General features: G+C 45.9%; 1 non-coding gene across 1 annotated transcript; it reads right to left on the minus strand.

Annotated features, from left to right (window-relative positions):
* Positions 1-1,064: 1,064 nt before the first annotated feature.
* LOC129549937 (U6 spliceosomal RNA) lies at positions 1,065-1,168 on the minus strand. Its single transcript, XR_008684740.2, has one exon. It is a non-coding gene; the product is annotated as a U6 spliceosomal RNA (small nuclear RNA).
* Positions 1,169-11,011: the final 9,843 nt, after the last annotated feature.

The following is an 11,011-nucleotide window of genomic DNA, read 5'->3' on the forward strand; positions in this document are numbered from 1 at the left end:
AGACGCTTTAACTTTCCAGCTTCAATGAATTTAGGAATGTAATTCTGTGTCACTTGGATTATAGTGTGTCTTTTTTAAATTGGAGGACAATTGCTTTACAGCGTTGTGTTGGTCTCCGCCCTATGTCAGTCAGAATCAGCCGGGAGTATCCATATTCCCTCCCTCCATAGGGTGTATTTTCATCTTAACTTAACAAACATCAGTATTAGGAAGGTCATAACAATACCGTGTGAAGAAATGGGGCTTCATATCTGGAATTCTGGTTCTGCCTTTTGCTGTGTGACTAGAGCTGAATGCGCTAACCTAAACTTCAATTTCTCTGTTTGTGAAGGATGAATAAGTTCAGGGCCAGCAGTCACAGGTACTAAATAAAGGGTGGCTAAGGTCATCATTCTCAACTTATTGGCGTACCAGAATTTGTCTCCGAATCACAGGAAAACATACTTTGGTTATGAAAATAAATCCATAGGTAGGCTCAGAGTCTATCAAAAATATAAACCAGATACTTTTATTTAAGACTATTTGACCCAGTTTCATGGACTTTCCCCTTTCCCTGTTTATGGAATGCTTTGTTTGCCATGCATTAGTTACCTACAGCTGAAAGGCAAGTGTATTGCTTCAGGTAGCTTCTGAGGGTCAAGCACTGGGAGTGGATGGGGGCGGGTGGTATTCAGACTCAGGGTCTCTTCTGAATCAGGCTGCGGGCAGGGGCTGCGGTCACCTGGTGGCTTGAGTCAGTGAGGATTTGGCTCTTGGCAAAAGGCTGTGGTTTCATGTCAGGTGGGCTCCTCAATGACAGGACAGCTGACTTTCCCCAGAAGTGGAGGGAGGGAGAGAGGCAGCGAGACTGTATTTGTTACCTGTTTTCTATATTGTAGAATAAATTACCCCCAAACTGCAAGCAACAGTCATTTTCTCACACTGCCTGCGGACCACGAATCTGGGCAAGGCTTAGCTGGGGCCTCAGAAGCTGGGTCTCTAAAAAGGCTGCCATTAAGGTGTCATCTGGAGCTCATTGAAGATTGTTTTTTAGCAGTTTGTGATGAAAGTTGTGAGATAACACAAAAAATACAGAACACTCCACAGATTTGTGTGCCGTCTTTGTGCGGGGCCATGCTAATCTCTGTTACCATTCCAGATTTAGAAGACATGCGGCCGAAGTGGGCAGAGTCTAAGATTCTTAAGTCTCAGCTGGGTGATGCTCTTCCCACACGCTCCTGTGGGTGTCAGGAGGGCTCAGTTCCTCGGGCTGTTGGACTCAGGGCCTCAGTTCTTCACTGGCTCTTGGCCGGAGGTCTCCCTCAGCTCCTTGCCACGAGGGCTTTTCCGGTGGGCAGTGTCCTTCATCAGAGCAAGCAAGCAAGAAGGCAAGAGTGTGCAGGCAAGATGGAAGCCATGGTCCTTGGTTTCCCATCCCTTTTGCCATATCCTGTTCCTTAGATTCAAATCACTTGGTCCAGCCTACACTCAGGAAAGGAGTTGTACACCAGGGCATGAATCCCAGGAGGTGGCAGGGATCTCAGGGCCATTTTAGGAAGCTACATGCCACAGCAACTAAAACCCAGACTGCAGTGCCTTTTCATAACCCAACCAACGAATGACATTTCATCATTTCTGCTGTATTTTAACTGGTTGCACAGACCAGCCCTGCTACAATACGGGAGAAGACTACACAGGAGGTGAATTCCAGGGGGCGAAGGTAAGTGGGGGCCATCTTAGAGGCTGCCATCACAACCCAACCAGTGAATTTCTCCTCTTCATCCTGCACGGAGACCCCAGAGGCTGGTTCATGCAGACACATCAATCAATGGGCTCTCTGTCTTTTGGGCTGATGAGGCCAGAGGGGAGCACTGGCAGGGATGGGGTGAGCTCGGGCACTTCCAGCTCCCTCATGGCAGGCTGGCCGCACCTTCACCCGAAGGCCACAGTCATCTGAGCTGTCCTTCAGGAATTGAGTGTCGTCTGATCCACAAAATTGCATGCACACAGAGACATCCCACTGTAAAGAGGAAAGAAAGTGTGTCTACAGGACTCGGTCTGGAGATTCCCAGAGCACCTGCTTTGATGGCACTGTTGCCTCTTCCCCAAGCCACACCCACAGACTCGGGGATTTCCCCACGTCCAGTCTCTGACACCTGCATGATAGGCTGGCACAAGCTAGTATTACAGCCTTGCTCAGGTGCGGCTCTGAACAGACAGTGGTGGGATGTCTCTGGCCATCCAGTGGTTAAGACTCTGTGCTTCCAATGCACGGGGCACCGATTTGATCCCTGGTCAGGGACATGCCACATGCTGTGCAGTGCAGCCAATAAATAGATAAACTAAAAATAAAAAATAAAGTTATAGTTTTAAAAAAGACAGTTTCAAAGGGGAATCGTCTCAGATGCTAGAACTCTCAGTGGATGACTGGCTTACCACTTAGGAGGCTAGAGGCAGCATGAGGAAATAAATGATGGACATTGGCTAAAGGGTTGACCAGTTAATCAGGGGCTTAGAAGGAACAAGATTAGAGGTTAGGTATGGTGGTCTTATGGGGAGATATGTGGGTGAATTTTTCTGAATGGGCATAAAATGTGAAGATATCTTGCTCCATGTAAACACCCCTTAGAAGGCATTCAGTCGAGAGGAGGTCTTTGTAAACTGTGGATATTGACTTTCTATCCCCCACCCTCCAAGTCCCCCAGTGCTTGTTCAAAAAAACCATACACAAAGTGGCTACAGTAACAGGCTGGAGGCTGTGAATGGGTTCAACTACATGGGCTTTCATCAAGGCTTAACTGGCTGGCTGATTACCACTACAGAGGACCAAGCTGACAACAACAGAAACTGACTTTGAAGACTTCAGTTTAGTCACTCAGTCGTGTACGACTCTGTGACCCCATGGACTGCAGCATGCCAGGCCTCCCTGTCCATCACCAACTCCTGGAGCTTACTCAAACTCATGTCCATCGAGTCAGTGATGCCATCCAACCTTCTCATCCTCTGTCAGCCCCTTCTCCTCCTACCTTCAATCTTTCCCAGCATCAGGGTCTTTTCCAATGAGTCAGTTATTCACATCAGGTGGCCGAAGTATTGGACTTTCAGCTTCAACATCAGTCCTTCCAGTGAATACTCAAGACTGCTTTTCTTTAGGATTGACTGGTTTGATCTTGCAGTGCAAGGGACTCTCAAGAGTCTTCTCCAACACCACAGTTCAGAAGCATCATTTGAGGACTTGCTGGGACACTAATCTTTGAGGCGACCCTGTGTCCCGCTGGTGGCTGGTGAATTGCATTTAACCCCCGGGGTGAGTGAAGTCGTGTCCGACTCTCTGTGACCGCATGGACTGTAGCCTACCAGGCTCCTCCGTCCATGGAATTTTCCAGGCAAGAATACTGGAGTGGGTTGCCATTCCCTTCTCCAGAGGATCTTCCCGACCCAGGGGTCAAACCCACGTCTCCTGCATTGCAGGCAGACACTTTATCATCTGAGCCACCAGGGAAGCCCTTTAACCCCGGAAGGAGGCAACAACATGCCCGTCAACTAGAGTTACCGTCCAGACAGGATGTACCCTCCCTGCCTACAGCGCCAGCATCTGTGGACTTAGGGAATGCCCTGTCCATCTCCACAGTACATAACATCTTCAATAATGTGACAAGGGGCTCATACCTTCTGGGGGCACCTAGCACAGAGCCTTACACTCGATAAGCGCTTGATAACTCGCTGTTGGACAGACTGGTTTAGTCCAGCCTGTCTCTCCGGAAGCAGAACTTCCCTTTACAGCATCGCGGGAAGGAGTCACTTGCAAGTACAAACCGAAGTTTGTCGGTGCTCACGAGGGAATGAAGGAATTCAATGAATGGCCTTGCTCTTCTGTCTTCCTCCGACTCTAGCCAGCTGGGGGTGCCCTCTTCGGGTGGTCCTGGCTGTTCCGTCCCCGCGCCTGCTCAGGGTTCTTCTGATACCTGGGTGGAAGTCCCCTTAGCTCCACCAGGAGCCAAAGGGGAGTCAGCGTTCTAACACTATAAGGGCCCCCGCGAGCCACCGTAGCCGGCCGCCGGCTTGCGCTCCGGGCTCCTGACGCCGGAGCCGCCATGTTGTCTCCGGGCACGCTTTCCCGGGTGCGCGCGCACCTCCCGGGTGCGGCGGGAAGGCGGGGCCTCACGCTGCCCTCGGGGCGACGCTCTCGGCGCGCGGTGTCTGAACCGAGTCACAGGCCTCCTTAGAGCTGCCTCACGGACTTGGTTATTTTGTGATTCCCAGAACTCCTTCAAGGTTGTCAACTGCTACTTTTATCTTATCATGTCTCCCTAAAAGTGAATGAAATTATTTTGAAGTCCTGCTGTCCTTTAAGGAGGGTGAATAATGTGGCTCTAAAGCCAGATGCCCCAGGACGCGGGGCTCTTACTTTGTGCCTTGGTGACCCTGGTTGCATTCCTTAACCTCTCCGAGCCTCAGGGTTTTCGTCTATAAAATGCTAATAATCCCCTGGAAAGGTTCCCTTTGTGAGGTTAATATGAGCTCAAGTTACACAGAAATGCCTAGTGTGTGCTCGCCTTCTCGAGAGCCTTCTGAATTAGGACATAAATGGTATTGATAGCTAATCATTGTTCTTTTGTTCCATGATCCTGCAAAACCAAACCTTCAAGCCTTCAAACTGCTGAAGGCCCACCCCATCCCCGGTCCCACCCTCCTTCACCCCCAGTGAATTCTGGCCAGTATTCCGAGTATCTCAGACTTTGCAGATCGTTTCCACTGCCCCAACTCTCAGGCAATGCTGTTTCTATTGCTTCAGGCTATTAAATAGCTTTCTGAGTCTCAAAACTTCAACTTTTCAGCTTCAGCACCTTTCCTTACCTTATAGTTCAACATAAGAAGTACAACAGTTGACCCTTGAACAACATGAGTTTGAACCGACATGTGTCCCCTGCCCCCTACCCAGTAAATGCTGGCTTCCCTAGTGGCTCAGTGGTAGAGAACCCGCCTGCCAAGCAGGAGAGGCAGGTTCGATCCCTGTGTCAGGAAGATTCCCTGGAGAGGGAAATAGCAACCCAATCAAGTATTCTTGCCTGGGAAATCCCATGGACAGAGGAGCCTGATGGGCTACAGTTCATGGGGTTGCAAAAGAGTCAGACATGACTTATGGACTAATCAATAACAGCAATAGCATACTACAGTACTACACTCTGGGGGTGCTTGAATTTGCAGATGGTTGGTTATAAAGTTATATTTGGATTTTCTGCCGAGTGGGGATTAGTGCCATGACCCCCCAGCCTCCGTTTCTTTGAGTTGTCCTGGATATGACGTGGGATTTGGGGTAGCCTTGAAGAAAAGTGAAGACAGAGTCAGATGGACGAGCTGGAGAAGCTTTCAAGGCCATGAATTGTGTCTCTGAAAGCAGTGAGATAGGCCTCCTCCAGATGATTTTGAAGAGCAGTCATGGCACCAGTTTAGCAGGAGCTGAGGCTCCTAGGGGTTCTCTGGGAGTCCCAGAGGCCCAGCTGATAATTTCTTGGTTGATGAGGATTGTTGTTTGCTGCTGGAGCATATCCAGGTGAAGGCGTTTTCACCCCAAGTCAGAAAATCTTAAGAAATATCCCAGTCTTGGGCAAACCCAGTAAATTGATAAGAGCTCTTCTGGGTTCATGTTTACTCGGTGTGTCCTCAGTCCCTTCAGTCGTGTCCAACTCTTTGCGCCCCCGTGGACTGTAGCCCGTCAGGCTCCTCTGTCCATGGGATTTTCCTAGCAAGAATTCTGGAGGGAGTTGCCATGCCCTCCTCCAGGGAGATCTTCCCGATCCAGGGATTGAACCCGAGTCTCCTGTGTTGCAGACTGATTCTTTACTTGCTGAGCTTTGGAGGAAGCCCCCAATATTTACTCAAGATGTTTACAATGATGAAATCCTGATGCAGGTATTCAAAAAACTTGAACCATAGCTCTATTTTTAGAAATAGTCCTTAGTGTTACCTCTGATAAACTCTTCAAGAAGCCTGCACTTTATGTTGGTTGCACAAAATAAGCGGAGGGTAGGTGAGAATTTGAAAGCGAATGATTACCAGAAGCCTCCTATAGGATTTCCATAGACTAGAAGCCTCCTACTGGATTTCCATAGACTAGCTTACTTGTTATTGGAGAAGGAAATGGCAAACCACTCCAGTGTTCTTGCCTGGAGAATCCCAGGGATGGGAAGCCTGGTGGGCTGCCATCTGTGGGGTCGCATAGAGTCGGACACGACTAAAGCGACTTAGCAGCAGCAGCAGCAGCTTACTCGTTAAGCAGCTTGGCTCCACACCCGTTTTGTAATGAACCTGCAAGATGAGTCCCATTTGGCAAATTGACCTCTAGCCTAAAGTTGATTCTTATCACTTGGGAGAAATGATTCCTGATGCAAAATGCTAGTGGAGCCCTCCCTCCTTGGCTTCACAATCCAGATCTAATATCTTTAATCCCTGGTGGGAAGAAACAAGCATTCCAGGGCTTGTGACAGCACCTTGAGAATGAAGAACAGTGATCATCTCTCCAGGTGGAGATCATAGGTTATTCTGGAGTGAGTGACATATATCCTGAATTTGGCAAGAGCACCCTGGCCTTTTCACCACCATACTTGGTTGGGAGGTTTAGGTTTCTCTCCATGTTAGAATTTCCCTTCCTCTTATATTTATTATAAACACTTTCATTATAATTTGATTCAACTTTTGAAGCTCGGGAATTCCCTGGCAGTACAGTGATTAGAACTCCTTGCTTCCATTTCAAGGGACATAAGTTTGATCTCTGGTTAGGGAGTTAAGATCCCGCAAGCCATATGGCTTCCAAAAAAGTTTTGAGACCATTTTTTTTCTTTCTCTTCTTTCTCTCTTTTTTTTTTTTTTTTTGCCCCACTATTCAGCCTGTAGAAAGTTAGTTCCCCAACCAGGGATTGAACCCAGGCCTTCAGCAGAGAGAGCGAAGAGTCCTAACCACTGGATTGCCAGGGAATTCCCAAAGCCGAATTTCTGATAATTTAAAAACTTTGAGAGTTATTTCTTCCTATGCATCCTACTAATGAGCTTATCTTAGCTGATAATTGATTGAATGGTAAATCTGTACTGGTCTTTGAATACGGAACAGTCTCTCAACTTTTATTGATGCTCACATTTATTTGACACGACCTTGGGGGCTTCCTTGGTGGCTCAGATGGTAAAGCGTCTGCCTGCAATGCAGGAGACCTGGGTTCGCTCCCTGGGTCGGGAAGATCCCCTGGAAAAGGAAAGAGCAACCCACTCCAGTACTCTTGCCTGAGAAATTCTATGGATGGAGGAGTCTGGTGGGCTACAGTCCATGGGGTCGCAGAGAGTCGGATACAACTGAGCGATTTCACTTTCACTTTCCTTTTTCTTAAGATGTTAGACTCTTCTGAGGTCAAAGAAAATGTGTGTGTATAAATGGCCTAACAGAGCACTGTTCTCAGTCAATAACCATGAACGGGAAACCACCATGTCTTTGGATTCCCAGTCACCCAAGTGGGCACAGTAAACCTCGGAGGGTTGCTGATCTAGGGAGGAATATGTGGGCTAGGGAAATCTTTTGAGAGGATTTGTGACTTAAGTAGGAAAAAAATACCAACTCAAACTATCCTTTTTTGGTTTAAATGTAATTTCTTTTTTTGTTGTTGTTATTTAATTTTTGGAGTTGATCACTTACTCAGTCATGCCTGAGTCTCTGCAGCCCCATGGACTGCAGCACACTATGCTTCCCTGTCCTTCACCGTCTCCTGGAGCTTGCTCAAACTCTGTTCATAGAGTTGATGATGCCATCCAACCATCTCATTCTCTATCACCCCCATCTGCTCCTGCCCTCAATCTTTCCCAGCATCAGGGTCTTTTCCAATGAGTCGGCTCTTCGAGTCAGGTGGCCAAAGTATTGGATGGAGCTTCAGCATCAGTCCTTCCAATGAATATTCAGGGTTGATTTCCTTTAGTATGGACTGGCTTGGTCTCCCTGCTGTCCAAGAGACTCTCAAGAGTCGTCTTCAGCATCACAGTTTGAAAGCATCAATTCTTTGGTGCTGAACCTTTTTTATAGTCCAGCTCTCACATCCATACATGACTACTGGAAAAGCCATAGCTTTGACTAGACAGACCTTTGTCGGCAAAGTCCTATGGTCACTGCTGAGTTTTACAAATTTGCTGGGGCTTCCCTGGTGGCTCAGGTGGTAAAGAATCCATCTGCAGTGCAGGAAACCTGGTTTTGACCCCTCAGTTGGGAAGATCCCCTGTAAAAGGAAATGAAGCCCACTCTAGTATTCTGGCCTGGAGAACCCCATGGACAGAGAAGCCTGGTGGGCTATGGTCCATGGGGTCACAAGGAGTCAGACACGACTAAGAACTAAGACTTTGACTGTGAGTGCAGCACTTTAACAGCATCATCTTTTAGGATTTTAAACAGCTCAGGTGGAATTCCATCCCCTCACCCCCGCCCCCCCCACACACTGGCTTTGTTGGTCGTAATGCTGCCTAAGGCCCACGTCACACTCCAGGATGTCTGGCTCTAGGTGGGGGAGCACACCATTGTGGTTATCTGGGTCGTTGAGACTTGTTTTGTGTAGTGCTTCTGCCACCACTTAGTCTTTTCTGCATCTGTTAGGTCCTTGCCATTTGTTCCTTTATTGTGCCCATCTTTGCATGAATATAGCTTTATAATAATTCTTGAAATCAAGTGATACTAGCTTCTCTGGCTTTATTTTTCTTTCTCCTTTTGGCTATCTTAGGTCCTTAGTTTGTCAGTTCTTACCATCAAAAAACCTATGAAATTTTGATTGGGAGTGTGTGAATCTGTAGCTCAATTTCATTTCCTTCTCCTCTCTTGTTTCGTATATAAAAGGTAGCCACCACACACAGTTCTTATATAAAAGGTAGCCACCACACACAGTTCTGTACCTGCTCTTCTCACAAAATAATGAATCATGGAGATCTTTTTCTCTGGTAGTCTCTGCTATAGTTTCATGGCATTCTACCGTCAGCACGTGCTTTACTTCATTTAACCAGTCCCCTGTGATGGATTTCCAGTTCACTGCCAGTGCTTTTTACAAACGGTGCTGCAGTACAATAATTGTACATGTCATTTCCCCTGTGGGAAAAATTTAGCTGCAGGATAAATTTGAGAAATGTGATTGCTAGGTCACAGTATATATACATTTGAGATTTTAATAGATATGACTAAGTTAGCTAAGAATTTTATCAATTTATATTCCTACAAGTGATAAAATAGTGGGTTTGTTTGCCATAGTATCAATATTGCATTGCCAGCCTTTTTCTTTTTCTCCGAGTTGATAGGTGAAGGTGGTCTACTGAAATCATTTTGATTTTGATTTCTCTGTTACAGATAAGATTAAACATCTTTGTGTGTGTGTGAGAGCCATTTGTATTTCTTTTGCTGTGATTTCTTTGTGCGCTTTGCCCATATTTTCTTTTTTTTCCTGTTGGATTGTTGGAGTCTTTCAGATCCAAGGAAGTCTTTGTTTATTAGGATAACTAGCTTTTTGACGTGAGTTGCAAATATATTTTTATCCACTTTACCATTTATCTTCTTGTACTTTTTTTAAATAAGGAAGGTGTTTACATTTTTATATTTGAACTTACTAATCTGCATCTTCCTTTGGAGGCTTTGGACTTTTTAGTCTTTTTTGTTTTGGATGTGCCACAGGGCTTGTGGGATCTCAGTTCCCCGACCTGGGATTGAAACTGGGTCCTCAGTGAATGTGCAAAACCCTACCCACTGGACCACCAGGGAATGCCCTCGTCTTAATTAGAAAGCCTTTCTCTGCTCAGTCTGTATTTGAATTTTCTCACGCTTTTCTTCTAGTGGTTTTATGAGTATTTTTACATTTAAATATTTTATTATTTATTCTACTGTAGTGTAAGGCACTCAGATTATTTTCCTGTTGTGCCAGTACTGTTAATTAAAAAGCCTGTCTGTCTCCCAGTGACCTTTGATCTCACCTTTATGTAGTAAATTTCCACATATGTTTGGAGCTATTTCTGGACCTTCTAAACTGTTCCATAGAATGCATAATCATGCATCAGAATCACGTTGTTTAAATTTCTTTTTACATTATAATATGATTTAATGTATGGTGGGGGTAGTCTCTCCACCTTGCTTTCTCTCTTAGTTTCCTGGCCTGTATTGTAATGCTTTTCATGTGACCTTGAGTCTGTCTATTGAAATCACTGGCCTTTTTATGGAGATCATGTGCCTGTTATATCCAGGAAGACTCTGCTCTTGATGGACTTATAACTTAGCTAAGGACACAGCATGGCTTCAGTTGCTTAACTATTCTTCTGAAGTCACTGCTGTTTGAAAGCCTTGTTCCTATAGGTCTTAAAAGGCAACTTTATTCCTCAGTATCTTATCCTTTTTTTTTTGAAGTTGTAAACATAGTTGTGGAGAAGGAAATGGCGACCCACTCTAGTATTCTTGCCTCGGCAGTCCCGTGGACAGAGAGGCCTGGTGTAGGCTACGGTCCATTGGGTTGCAAAGAGTTGGACACGACTGAGCGACTAAACGACAGTAACAGCACACACTCCACTGGAACAACACAGATTGAACTGCATAGGCCCACTGTTTAGATAAGCTTTTTTTTCTGTTAATACTGCAGTCAGGACTGCATGGTCCATGATTGGTTAAATCCATGGGTGTGGAACTACAGATATGCAGACCCAACTGTCAAGTCTTATGCGGATTTTCAGCTGTGCAGGGGCCAGCCTCTCTAACCCCTGCCTTGGTCAGAGGTCGACAGTACTATCTTTTCCCCATTCTATCTTCTGTTTCTTGTTGCTGATAAATGAAAGTTATCCTTCTGTGTTCTGTTCCCACTATCTTGTTGAATTCTTACTGTCATAGTTTCTTAAGTTGACTTTCCTGTGTTTTCCAAAAATATGACCATTATCACTTTCCACAATTGTAGATTTATTTCCTTTCCCACAATTATTATGCATCTAATTAATTTTTTTAATCTAATCGTATTCAGACCGTTTTCCCTCCTTTAAACTTCTT

This window comes from Moschus berezovskii, chromosome 28 (genome assembly GCF_049115385.1).
Source record: "Moschus berezovskii isolate FMDL1 chromosome 28, NW_MosBer_1.0, whole genome shotgun sequence".
In the NCBI taxonomy this organism is placed as follows: Eukaryota; Metazoa; Chordata; class Mammalia; order Artiodactyla; family Moschidae; genus Moschus; species Moschus berezovskii.